This window comes from Ictidomys tridecemlineatus, chromosome 10, assembly GCF_052094955.1.
Source record: "Ictidomys tridecemlineatus isolate mIctTri1 chromosome 10, mIctTri1.hap1, whole genome shotgun sequence".
In the NCBI taxonomy this organism is placed as follows: domain Eukaryota; kingdom Metazoa; phylum Chordata; class Mammalia; order Rodentia; family Sciuridae; genus Ictidomys; species Ictidomys tridecemlineatus.
Genome location: NC_135486.1, coordinates 133,593,757 through 133,605,629, shown reverse-complemented (window position 1 = coordinate 133,605,629; position 11,873 = coordinate 133,593,757). Strand labels below are relative to the sequence as shown.

General features: G+C 48.9%; 1 pseudogene; it reads right to left on the bottom strand.

The window, feature by feature from the left end:
• Window positions 1-5,874: 5,874 nt before the first annotated feature.
• Window positions 5,875-11,827, bottom strand: LOC101961139 (protein Tob2-like; annotated as a pseudogene).
• Between the last annotated feature and the right edge of the window lie 46 nt (window positions 11,828-11,873).

Sequence of the window (11,873 nt, the reverse complement as noted above, 5' to 3'; positions counted from 1 at the left end):
AGTGAAGTACAGGAACCCAGATTCGACCTCATTTTCACATGGTGCCGAACCTCTCTGCCTCCTTCTATGAAAACCCAAGCTTTGATTCCTAGCCTGCCACCTGGAGGAACACTTTTCCCACTGGAGTGTGAGCTCTTCTTTGGGCAAAATCCAGGTCTCCTTCCTCTTGTATGTTCAGCCCTTCTCTGCCTGGCCCACGGTAGGTGCTCAGTGAAGGCTTTCCCATATACAATAAGGGTTTCAGATGGCCCAGGACTTGGGGTTGGAGAGAACTTGAGTGACAAACCTCAGTGTGCTACAATCATCAGGAAATGAGCCAAGATTCCTTTATGTTGGCACTCAGCCCCCCTGCTCAGGGTGGACCCCCTGCAGACAGCTAAGTGCCTTAAAACTGAAGTGGAGGGACAGGATGAGAAATCAGTTAACATGAAGAAGAGAAAGGTAATCCTGAAACCTACCTCACTTCCTCAATCATTCATTCATACATTCATTCATTCATTCGCTTAGTCCCCATCAGGGACTGACCGCTGTACGGTGAAGGAGCACAGGGAGATCAGACCAATCCCCACATCCAGAAGATCTCTGTGGGCTGAAGGCACACCTATGAGAACACCAAGGGACCAGAAGATGTGACTAAGCAGCCATAGAGGGCAGCACAGGGCTGTGGGCCTCTTCGTCTCAGTCTGGGTGCCCCCTGATACCCCCGAGAGCAGGATTCTAGACCAGTGGATTATTTGGAAAGCGTATCCATGGAGCGGAGGGAATTGGAAAAGTGAAGAGATAAAAGCTGGAACATGGGTGGGTTCTAGAGGTGACCACAAGAAGGCTCACTGAAGTTTGGTCTCAAAAGGATCTCCTAGGGGTTCATCTATTGCATCTTAATTGTCTGCCAAAAGGGATAAATGGGAGAAGCATTTCCTGCCCTCCCCCCACCACCACTCCTTTCTCCTATTGGTTGAGGGCAGCCCCCAGGGGGAGTGGGGGCAGGAAGCCAGAGGTTCCTGAATCTGGTCAAAGACCACACGGACTGTTTGCAAGAGTCCTGCCTGGAATCTGAGCGGAGCGGAGAGGATGTGAGGTGGAGGTGAGCCATTGTCCGGCCCTTCTCCCAGCCGGGTTAGCAGTGGCACTAGAGTCAAAGAAAACTCTCCAGCCAGATGTCTGAGCAAAACCTGCCAGAGGGGATGGAAAATGATGAGAAAATAAGAGAAAGCACCCTAAGCAGAAGAACCTGCCCCCCACCCCTGGGTGCACGTAGAGATTCCTCGAATGCGGGGGAGGGGCGGAGGCAGGGGAAGATGGTGCAGGCCTCCACCTGGTGGACAGTCTGGGCACCAAGATCAGCCAGGAAATGAATGGAAGGAATATTTGTAGGAGTGGAGGGAGAGGGAGAGTGTGTGTGTGGGGGTGTGTGGCTGGGGGACTGGTCAAGAAGAAAGTTCACACCATAAAGCAGGTCTGACACCCGTTCGGACCGGACCATAGCCTGTTGACTATCTTTGAGGGTCCTCTTCCCGTGACAGGTTTATTTTGGTGAAATCTCATGTTTCTCTGAGCACATTTTGTCTTCTACGACATTCTGTGGACCCTGATGAATGTCAGCGTGTGCTGGCATCTGTGTGTATGTGTGTGTGCATGTCATGATGACACAGCAGACACTTTTTCATAACCATCTTCTTTCTGTAGCTGGTGGAGGCTGGATTTTAATAGAACAGAGTCCTCTTTTTTTAGATCTCCATTCTGAGATGGAGATCACACATCTTTTGGCCCAAGCTATGTATAATCTTAGTTTAATTTCATCAACTTCAATGAACATCTTGTGTTTGTTTGTTGCTTTGCAAGGCTTTTTGTTTTTTTGTTGTTTTGGGGGTACTGGAGATTGAGTACAGGGGCACTTAACCACTAAGCCACATCCTCAGCCCTTTTTATTTATTTTTTATTTACAGACAGGGTCTCCCTGAGTTGCTTAGGGCCTCATTAAGTTGCTGAGGCTGGCCTCGAACTTGAAATCCTCCTGCCTCAGCCTCTCTAGCCACTGGGATTATAGGCATGTGTCACTGCACCCAGCTCAATGAACATCTTTTAATGATCAATGTGAAAACATTTTCATTTTAGAGTGAGAAGGGCAAGTGCCCAGCGTGTATTAGACATGCTTCTGTCAGTCTCTTCATCCTTGTGATATCTTCAGAAACTAGTAGGATTCTTGGCTCACGTAGAACAGATCTGAGGCCCGGAGGTGGCCCCACAGGGACTTGCTGTCAGAGCTGGGGCTGCAGGGACCAAGGGAAGCATGGGCAGGTGGCTGGTGAGTACAGAATGCTGGGAGGTGCTGGGAGGCACCCAGCTGGGCAGTTGACCTTCAGCCTCAACCCCTCTCTGGAGTCCACCTCACTCTCTGGGTCTCCTTGGGGCATCAGAAACTCAGGCAGACAGAATCTCCTGACAGGAGCCACATCACATTCCTGAGCTGGGAAAAGACAAGCCTGGAGAATCCTGGGGGAAATTTGCCTTTTTGCACATTAATCACACAATAAAGATATCACATTTACATATTTAGTGTTTATTTTTATTTTTATTTTTTTAGTTGTAGGTGGACACAATACCTTTATTTATTTATTTTTTTTACCCAGTGCTGAGGATCAAACCCAGGGCCTCACATGTGCTAGGATTGTAGCTCTACCACAGAGCTACAATCCCAGCCTCACAAATTTACTTTTTATAGTGTGAATTTTTTGGTGTGAAAACCAAAAACTCATAACGAAGGTCAATGTCAAGGAGGTCTCTCCCATTTTCTTTTGTTGGTGTTTTATGCTTCAGATCTTACGCTTCAGACTCTTGTCCTTTTGGGTTTGGTTCTTGTGGATGGTGTAAGACAAGGGTCCACTTTCCTTCCTTTCTTGTGGAAATACAGTTTCTCAGTGGCATTTATTTAAGAACTATCCATTCCCCATTGTGTCCTCTTGGTGCCCTGTGGAAAACTAGTTGACCATCCAGGTTCATAAATGAGAATAATACAGCCGGCCATGGTGGCACAGGCCTGTAATCCCAGCGGCTCAGAAAGCTGAGGTAGGAGGATCACAAGTTCAGATCCAACCTCAGCAATTCATTGACACCCTAAGCAACTTGGCTGAGACCTGTGTCTAAACAAAATTTTTAAAAGGGATGGGGAGGGCTGGGGATGTGGCTCAAGCGGTAGCGCGCTCGCCTGGCATGCGTGCGGCCCGGGTCCCTGGGTTCAATTCCCAGTTTTAAAAAAATGGCGATCTGAAAAAGCCAATACATCAAAAACCATATGTTTAGCAAATCTAGGAGCCATTATGTCACTCTGTGAGGCACTGAAGAAGGATGCTACACATGTCTCGCAGAACCAAGGTTACCTGGAATCTGCAGGTGGACTTGACTTGCTTCTGCATATTATCCATTTCTTCATTTCCCCCCATGATTTAAACTTGCTTTCATCTGACAAGGCACCATCTTGACACAGTTTTATTTATTTATTTTTATTATATATCGTGTTTTTAATACAAACTTTAAAAAATCTGGAACAATATAAACTGTACAGAGTTGATCAATCTTGTTTTTAAACTAAATCTCTAACACACCAATGTCCCATTCCAAAATATTGCACAACATTCTGAATACAAAACACTTGACTGTATTCCTCCTTCACTAAAGAAAAAGAAAAAAAGTCATTACCCTGATACCCTGGCTCCTCTCTAGTTGCTTCAATGCCCCCTCCCACTCTTAGGGAGATAATTAGAAAATCTATAGCTCCCTGCATTGAGAAAAAGACATCATTCTGGATTGACACTTTACATTCTTCACAAGATAATCCATCTTTTGATTTGTTCCTGGGAAAGAGGGATAGATAGAGGATGGGGAAAGGGGAGAAAAAGGTTTATTCTCCTCTTTTTTATTTTAAAGTTTGTTTTTCCTGAAAAAAAAAATCAATTTCCCTCCTCTTATTAAGAAAAAAACCTTGAAAAAAATTACAATTCTTATGTTAAAAATATACTTATATCATATATACCTCTTATATTTGACAAATGTAGCAAATTATTAAATACAAACGGACACCAAAAAATGTAAAAAATAAAAAATTCCTACGAAAACCAGGGAAATTAGTGCAGATTTTTGTTTGCTTTCTTAAAAAAAAAAAAAAAATTTGAAGCAAAAATGCCTAGATTTGAGATGAGACAGACTGAACCAGGCCCAAAAGCCACTGAGCCATGCTCCTGAACACACATTACTCTTCACATTTCAAGAGACAGGAAGGGATTGGTCTCCCCCTCTCCCTGCCTGTGGAGAAAAATGAGCTGGCCTGGGTGCGGGTGGTACCAGTGCGTGTGTGCACAGGAGGGGCCAGAAGGGGGAGCTGTCTGCCTGGGCCTGTCACCTGCATGGGAGCTGAGGATGAGGGACAGGGTGACCCAGACTGGGCTGGCCCAAGAGGTCTAGAGAAACAGATGGTGCTGGGCTGAGAAGCCAGGGCCTTGCCCTGATGGGGAGGTAGAGCTGGTGCACATTATAGGGAGGGGAGGCCGACAGTGTCTGTCTGGCCCAGACTCACTGCCACAGCAGGACCCACATGGGGTCCCCGGAAGAATGGAGTGGGGTGGGGTGCCAGGACTTTGGTGCTTTCTGGTGACAGAGCCCTGATGCCAAGTGCCCCATTACCAAAGCACTGTGCCTCAGAAGCTTCGCCATGGAGTGGGAAAAGGGGAGCCAATTCCCTTCTGTATCCCAAGTACAATGGCCGGGAGGACCACATGGCTGTCCAGCCTGGCCTACCCAGGAGACCACGCCTCATAGCATCAAGGTCCAGGGTGGAAGGGTAAGAGCAGTGAGGGGGATGGCAAGAGAGAGGTACCGAGAAACTATCAGGTAGGGACACAGATGGAGTGAAATAACACAACCAGAAGACCAAAAAGTCACAATGCAAGGCTCAGGACGGCTCACGATAGGCACTGACTGACTCCAAATGCGGGTCCTGTCTCCCTCTCCCCAACTCCCCGCCAATGGAACTCAGGTAAGCAGCTCCCATCCTGGGTAAGGTGGCACAACAGGGTCACTGAAGTCTAGGGACTCCCTTAGGCAACAGAGGCTTGGATATTCCTTCTACCCTTCAGAGCTTATGTATACACACACACGTATGTATATTGTGTGTGTATATATATATTTTTTTCCTATATATATGTGTATGTATGTGTGTGTGTGTGTGTATTTTTTTCTCTCATTTTTTTCCTTTTTGATCAAAAACAAAAGTGCAGATTCCTCTGCTGCCTGGAAACCAGTTCCTTCTGCAGTGCTTTCCCCTGGGAGTGCCTTAGGCTCAGCCAATGTCACCCCCTCCATACTGCCTTACAAAAAACTGACAACCCACCCCCAGCCCATTCCCCAACCTCATACATAAATAAGCACTTGCTGCAACCCAGAATCACATCCAGAGGGAAGTTGCACATGGCTTGGAATCCTTTAGAACAGGACAGCAAACCACACACACTCACAGGGGTGTACATGTACACATACATATACGCGTACACACACCTTATTCCCACCTCCTAGCCCGCAGCCTCAGGCCCAGGGAAGAAGGGCTGCATTAGAGAAAGAGGCCATGCTTATGAAGGATGCTGGGTGTCCAGAGCCATGATAATCGTCTAGGCCTGGTGGGGTCGGTGGGTGGATGGGGCCACAGCATAGAGATGAAAGAATTTCAACAAGACAAAGTGCAAACCTCCCTGTAGTCACCAGACATTAGCTCCTGGGGAAAGGTGTCAAGTGGCTAGGCAGAAACTGCCGCGTCCGGCCTCAGGAACCGAGTCCGACGAAGGACGTCGAGGTTAAAAAAAAAAAAAAAATCACAGGACACCAAGGTTCTTCATCCAGGAGTCACCCCAGGAGTCAGCACTTTATTACTCACATCATCTCCTTTTATCCCCCAGGCAGCAGAAGTGGAAAGTTACCCAAAAGAGGGAGGGAAAGGGGAGAAATTCGGTTGTGACATCTGCCATTGTTAGATACTAAAACTTCCCTTATCAGGAAGTCCACCAGAGCAGAAAAGGTCAAGACGTTCCCGTGGAGCACGTATGTCTCAGGCGGATAAACGGGAGAACCGCAAGTCTGCGTCATGGCCTTGTGAGCTGGCCACTTTGACATGCAGAACAAGGAATTGGGGGCTGGGCCCTGGGGGCCAGGGAAGGCCTGCTACCAGCAAGAAACTCCCTGTGGCCCAGCCTGAGAGGGAGTGTGGGCTGGGGTCATACCTATTTGGGTGGCAGGGCCCAAGAAGTCCTGCTGAGTTTGGGTGGCTTTGAGTGAGAGGATAGCTGGGGGACAGGCAGTGAAATGGGCCAGCCTCTCCCTACTTGGGGGGGGGGGTTTGGCCCCAGCTGCAGCTCTTCCTTCCCTGTGAGCTTGGACACACCAATCATAAAGGAGTGTGAAGGAGGGAGGAGGGAACAGGGAGCAGCAATTCACATCTGGACCATTCTTAGCACAGGAAGCCACTAATTAAAGATGTGATATAGAAAACCACATGTGAAAGAAAGAAAGAAAGAAAGGAGAGAGAGAGAGAGAGAGAGAGAGAGAGAGAGAACCCAAACCAACCAAATAAATCAGAGGCAGGCAGGAGAATGGTCAGGTACAGGGGGTTGAGTTAACCAGGATTTGGTGTTTCACTCCATGCCTGGGCTGGATCTTTCTTCTAGAAGTGAGAGTGAGAAGATTGGAAATATTTTTGTACAGTTTTCTTTTCCTCTTTTTTTGGCCTTTCTTCTCCTTTCCTTTTTCTTATCTGTGGTCGTGGGTGCTCTTGGCCCTCTGTGTGGAGGAGTGGTCAGTTGGCCAACACAACAGGCTGGAACGGCTGGCTGGGGTGTTGCATGGTGTTTAGGTTGCAGCTCAGGCCTTCCACAAAGGGTGTCTTCTCCAGGAAAAGGCTATTGGTGCCACCTCCAAATACCTGGGCCATATGGAAGCTGCTGCTGTTACCATCTGCAAAGGGTGCTGAGGTGCCACTGCCCTGGCCATCAGCCGCATCAAAGAAGAGGCTGGGTGAGCCACCACCATTGTACATGAACTCCTTGGCATTGGGTGAGAGCTGGGACGGAGGGGCCGAGGTGGCTGTGATGAAGTTCAGTGAATGCATAGACAAAGAGAGGCTCTTGTGCTTCAGCAGGTTGTTGGTGGGTGAGAGACCATGCGAGGCTGTTGCTGTGGTGGCTGCTGGCCACTTGCTCCACTGCTGGCCACGCCCCCAACACTAGATGCCCCTCCACCCTTCTTCATCTTGGTAGAGCCAAATTTGGTGGCAGCGAAAGAGGCAATGGTGAAAGTGATGGGCTGGGCAGTGAGGGATGAAAGTAGGGCTGGGTGACTGGCTGAAGGACGGCGAGGGGGAATTGGACAGAGAGCTGTCCTGGCTGCCAATGGGCACAAATACCTGAGCATCAGGGTTGAAGCTGCTCTTGATCTCCTTGTCCAGCTCTGGGGCACCACTGCCCTCACTGTCATCCAGGTACAGCACTTTCACAGCCCCCTTCTCACCAATCTGGTAGGACACCTTGAAAGGGTCAATCCAGACACTGAGTTCCTCAGGCAGGTTGGCCCGCACATCCTCCACTGCCAGCCGGCTCCGCTTGGCAGCCAGCTCTACCCCAGGTCCACCGTCTCCCTAATGTGGACGCAGGGGAAGCCAGAGTCCTTGAGTGGTTTATCGGGGTACCAGTGACCTTCAGATTTCTTTTTCAAAAGTCTCCAAACAGGTCTGCCCGGTGCAGGGGGCAGCTTGTTGTATAAATAGGAAATGATGAAGTCCGGGCCACTTTAATCTCTAGCTGCATGGTCCTTTCCTAGGCAGAGAATCAGTGCAGGGCACGTGCACAGGCCAAGGGAAGTGGTTGCAGATGTAAGATGGGCAGAATTGGGCTCCGGATGGTTTCGGGTCTCCGCGGCGGCGGGATGGGCTGCCAGTCGCCAATGTGTCCTTTTCGTCATTGAGGGCTAGGAGCAAGGAGGAGATTACGGGCTATAACTCCTAATATAATTCTTTCGGCTTTTTTGGAGGTCGGACTCGGTGGCAGGGGATGGATGGACCGTGGGCAGGCCCGCCGGCTGCGACCACATTAGGATGGCGGCCCAGAGGGTGGCTCACGTCGCGGGGAGGAGGACGGACTGGCTATAGTTTACGGACTGACCGACCTGGCCCTCCTGGCCCCGTGTCGCCCTAGCCACTAGCTTTTCTCCGCCCACGACCCGCACCCTCCCGCGCCCTGGCCAGAAGAGAGCAAAGTCAATGGAAAGTTTCACCCTTAGCAACTCTGCACACGGATCCTTGACACCATTTTAAAGCATCTTCCCATGGTCCCCTTATCCTCACAACTGACACTTTATCCGTACATAAAAAATATAAAAACAGCACTGTACATAAAAAATATAAAAACAGCACCCTCCTTTTTGTGCATGTGATTCATCTTCCACTAAACAGCTCTCCTAATCATGGTCACTGTTTGCAGGGTTCCCAGAAACGTTTGTGATCCGAGGCTCCTCCCAGTGTGCCCACCACAATGATCAAGAAAAGTGCAGTAACTTTCAGATTTGTAAACATAAATGAAGGTTGTCTAGTCTTGTGCGAATTCTCTCTCTGTATATATTTCCTCCAAACTTTTGTTCCCATATCTTCCATAATTGGGTCTAAAGTCTGCACAAAGGTTTACCAGAAAACTTGTGTCAGGGGTTTCCCATGAGGCTGGTGTTCAGTCTCTGAACACACTCATAGCTCCCTATTTCCTTAGTAGTCAACCCCAGTTTCTGCTCTGCCTCTGACAGTTGCTTTGGGGATTCCATCTACTTATGTTCCTTCATTTTCAGCTTCCTGGGATGGGAAACAAATACAAATGACCCAACGGCCCCTGAAAATTAATGTATTACCCGGCAGGCGTGGTGACACACACCTGTAATCCAAGCAATTTGGAACCTGTAATCTCAGCAGCTTGGGAGGCTGAGGCAGGAGGATCAAGAGTTGAAAGCGAGCCTCAGCAACTTAGTGAGCCCCTAAGCAATTCAGTGAGACCTTGTCTCTAAATAAAATACAAAAAAAGGGCTGGGGATGTGGTTCAGTGGTTGAGTGCTCCTGAGTTCAATCCCCAGTACCAAAAAAAAAAAAAGTATTACCTTCCCACCAAGCATGAATTCTAAGGCCATAACTGGAAGGTCCCTCCTCCAGCTTTCCTGTAAATGCACAGACCTGCAGACACAATCAGTGGAGAGGAAGCCTCCCATTGGGGGGAAAAACACAAGTCAACCTAGGTTGCTGGCAGATCCTCTGCCACTTCAAGCCTTTCCTCTCAGCTCTGTATTTCTGCTCACCAGGAAACAAGTCATTTGATATGCAATAGCATCTGCTTGACACCTGAGCTGGTGAACACTCATTTCACTGCAATGTGCCAGCACCAGGTTCACCGACACATCCCAACTCAACCAAGGAGGGTGAGCAGGGCATCGTGACTGTCTGTCACTGCTGCGGGGAGACCTGATTCTCAGTGAAAGCCTGGTGCTATGACATGGGCAATCATCCTGAGAAATCTTTCAAGACACGGTGCCTTAGTCCTGAAGTTTGCTATGGGACATTGCCATGATTCAAAAGTATAACTAACTCCTGCCACTTACTTTATTTTTATTTTTATTTTTTTTTGTGCCATTTACTTTAAAGATGCAGAATAAGGGCAAAGGCAAATCTCTGTGCTGGCAACCTTTAACTCAAAAAAAAAAAAAAAATGATGTGAACTGCCAGAGAGCCAGGAGGGGTGCCATTATCTGGAAATAGATGACAGTGGCAGAGTGTGTCTTCGGTGTCCATCTATTTAAGAAGGTAGAGTCCTTGATGGTGAAGGCAGCAAGGGCCATGGTCTAGAAGGGCAATGTGATCATCTCAAGATGAGCACACTGATTTACAGAATCCAGAAAACAATGTAACCATCTGGAAGGTTCTATGTCATGAAATGTGTGAAACGTAGATCAGGGGTCCACCGGGAGGGTGGTAGGATGCAGGGGAGAAGTAAAAAACAAAACAAAACAAAACAAAAAAATGGAGAAAGATTCCATTGGAAGGGATGGATGTGTCTGTGTCCTGAATGGGGATAGATAGGCTGGGACACAGAATCAGCAGCAGCCCTTTTCGGGCTAAAAGGCAGAGGACTCACTAAAGGGTGGTGGTAGGGGATGGTTTGGCAGGCAGAGGGGGAACCAAGTCAGAACTGACCTCCCTGGACACTCCCTGTGGCTCCTCCTGGACACTCCCTGGGCAGAGTGAGGGTGGGGGCGCAGATGTGTGGCCAAGCAGCAGAGTGTCCTTTCTGGCTGTCTATCCTGGCTATGGAATGGAACTGGGAGATCCCCCAGATTCTGGTGCCAAGAGAGAGCATCTGGACTGGGGATGAGGGGTGATGGTAGAGGGAAGGCGTTTTGCACAGATGGATTCACTGAGCAGGCGGAGAGCACCGAGGTGGCGGTGTCACTGCAGCTGCTGTTAGTGTTTTATCACCTGCAACCCCAATCTTCAAGCTCACCTGGGCCCTCCAGAACAAAGGACTTCTAAGGAGGGCAGCAACCAAACTCAGAGGGACAAAAATACTGTGGCCTTGGGCTGACGTTGTGGCTCAATGGTAGAGAGCTAGTCTAGCACATGGGAGGCACTGGGTTGGATCCTCAGCACCATATAAAAATAAATAAATAAATATATTGTGTCCATCTACCTCTCCAGACCTTTATATCTTTTGAGACAGGTGTACATTTTCTTTTCTGACAAAGTTAAATCTGTGTCTGAGTTTCCTAATATGTAAAAAAATGGCAGCACTCCCTACTACAGAAGAAAAAATTGTCTTGTCACAGCTCCCCGGTATTTTTTTTTTAAAGAGAGAGAAAATTTTAATATTTATTTTTCAGTTTTCGGCGGACACAACATCTTTGTTTGTATGTGGTGCTGAGGATAGAACGCGGGCCACAGGCATGCCAGGCCAGCGCTCTACGGCTTGAGTCACATCCCCAGCCCTCCCCGGTATTTCTAACACACAAGGTCTCGCTAAGTTGCCGAGGCTGACTTTGAACCTGTGATCCTCTTGACACTGGGATTACAGGCATGTGTCACAGCACCATGCGGGGTCAGTTTTCCTATTTCTTGCAGGGGATGGGTACTGCGGACTGAACTCAAGGGCACTCGACCACTGAGTCCCATCCCCAGCCCTATTTTGTGTTTTATTTAGAGACAGGATCTCACTGAGTTGCTTAGCACCTCGCTTTTGCTGAGGCTGGCTTTGAACCCGCCATCCTCCCGTCTTAGCCTCCGTAGACGCAGGGATGACAGGTGTGCACCACTGTGCCCATCTGAACATCCACTTTCAATTTAAAAGTAGTCCCACACTGGAGTCCAAGTACCGAGGGTCTGGAGATAAACGTAAACGAACTCGGATCGGCAAATAAAGAATCCACCCGGCGGTCTGCCACTACCCGGCGCAGGTATGTCTTTAGTCACCGCTTTGGGGCAGAGAGATAAGATGGGAATCAAGATCTGCCTAACCACAGACCCTAATTAAGTCCCCTCTCCGCTACAGCAAAGGAAAAACTCTCTTTTCGGCCAGTGGCTGCACCTGGGGCCAAGCTGGTGGGGAGAGTCCTTATCCTTTGCCGTCCTTCAAGACCCCGCCCTAGCTCAGGAAGGTGAGGTCGTGGGAAAAAGAATGCAGCTAGATCCCTTCCCGACGGCCGGTGGAGGGTGTGGAGAAATAATTTCAACACACTCAGCGCCCGAGGGTGGCTGGCGGAGCTCCCCCTAGCACGCATCCAGCCGCACACTGGAGCGCTGCGCAGGCGCAGAAGGC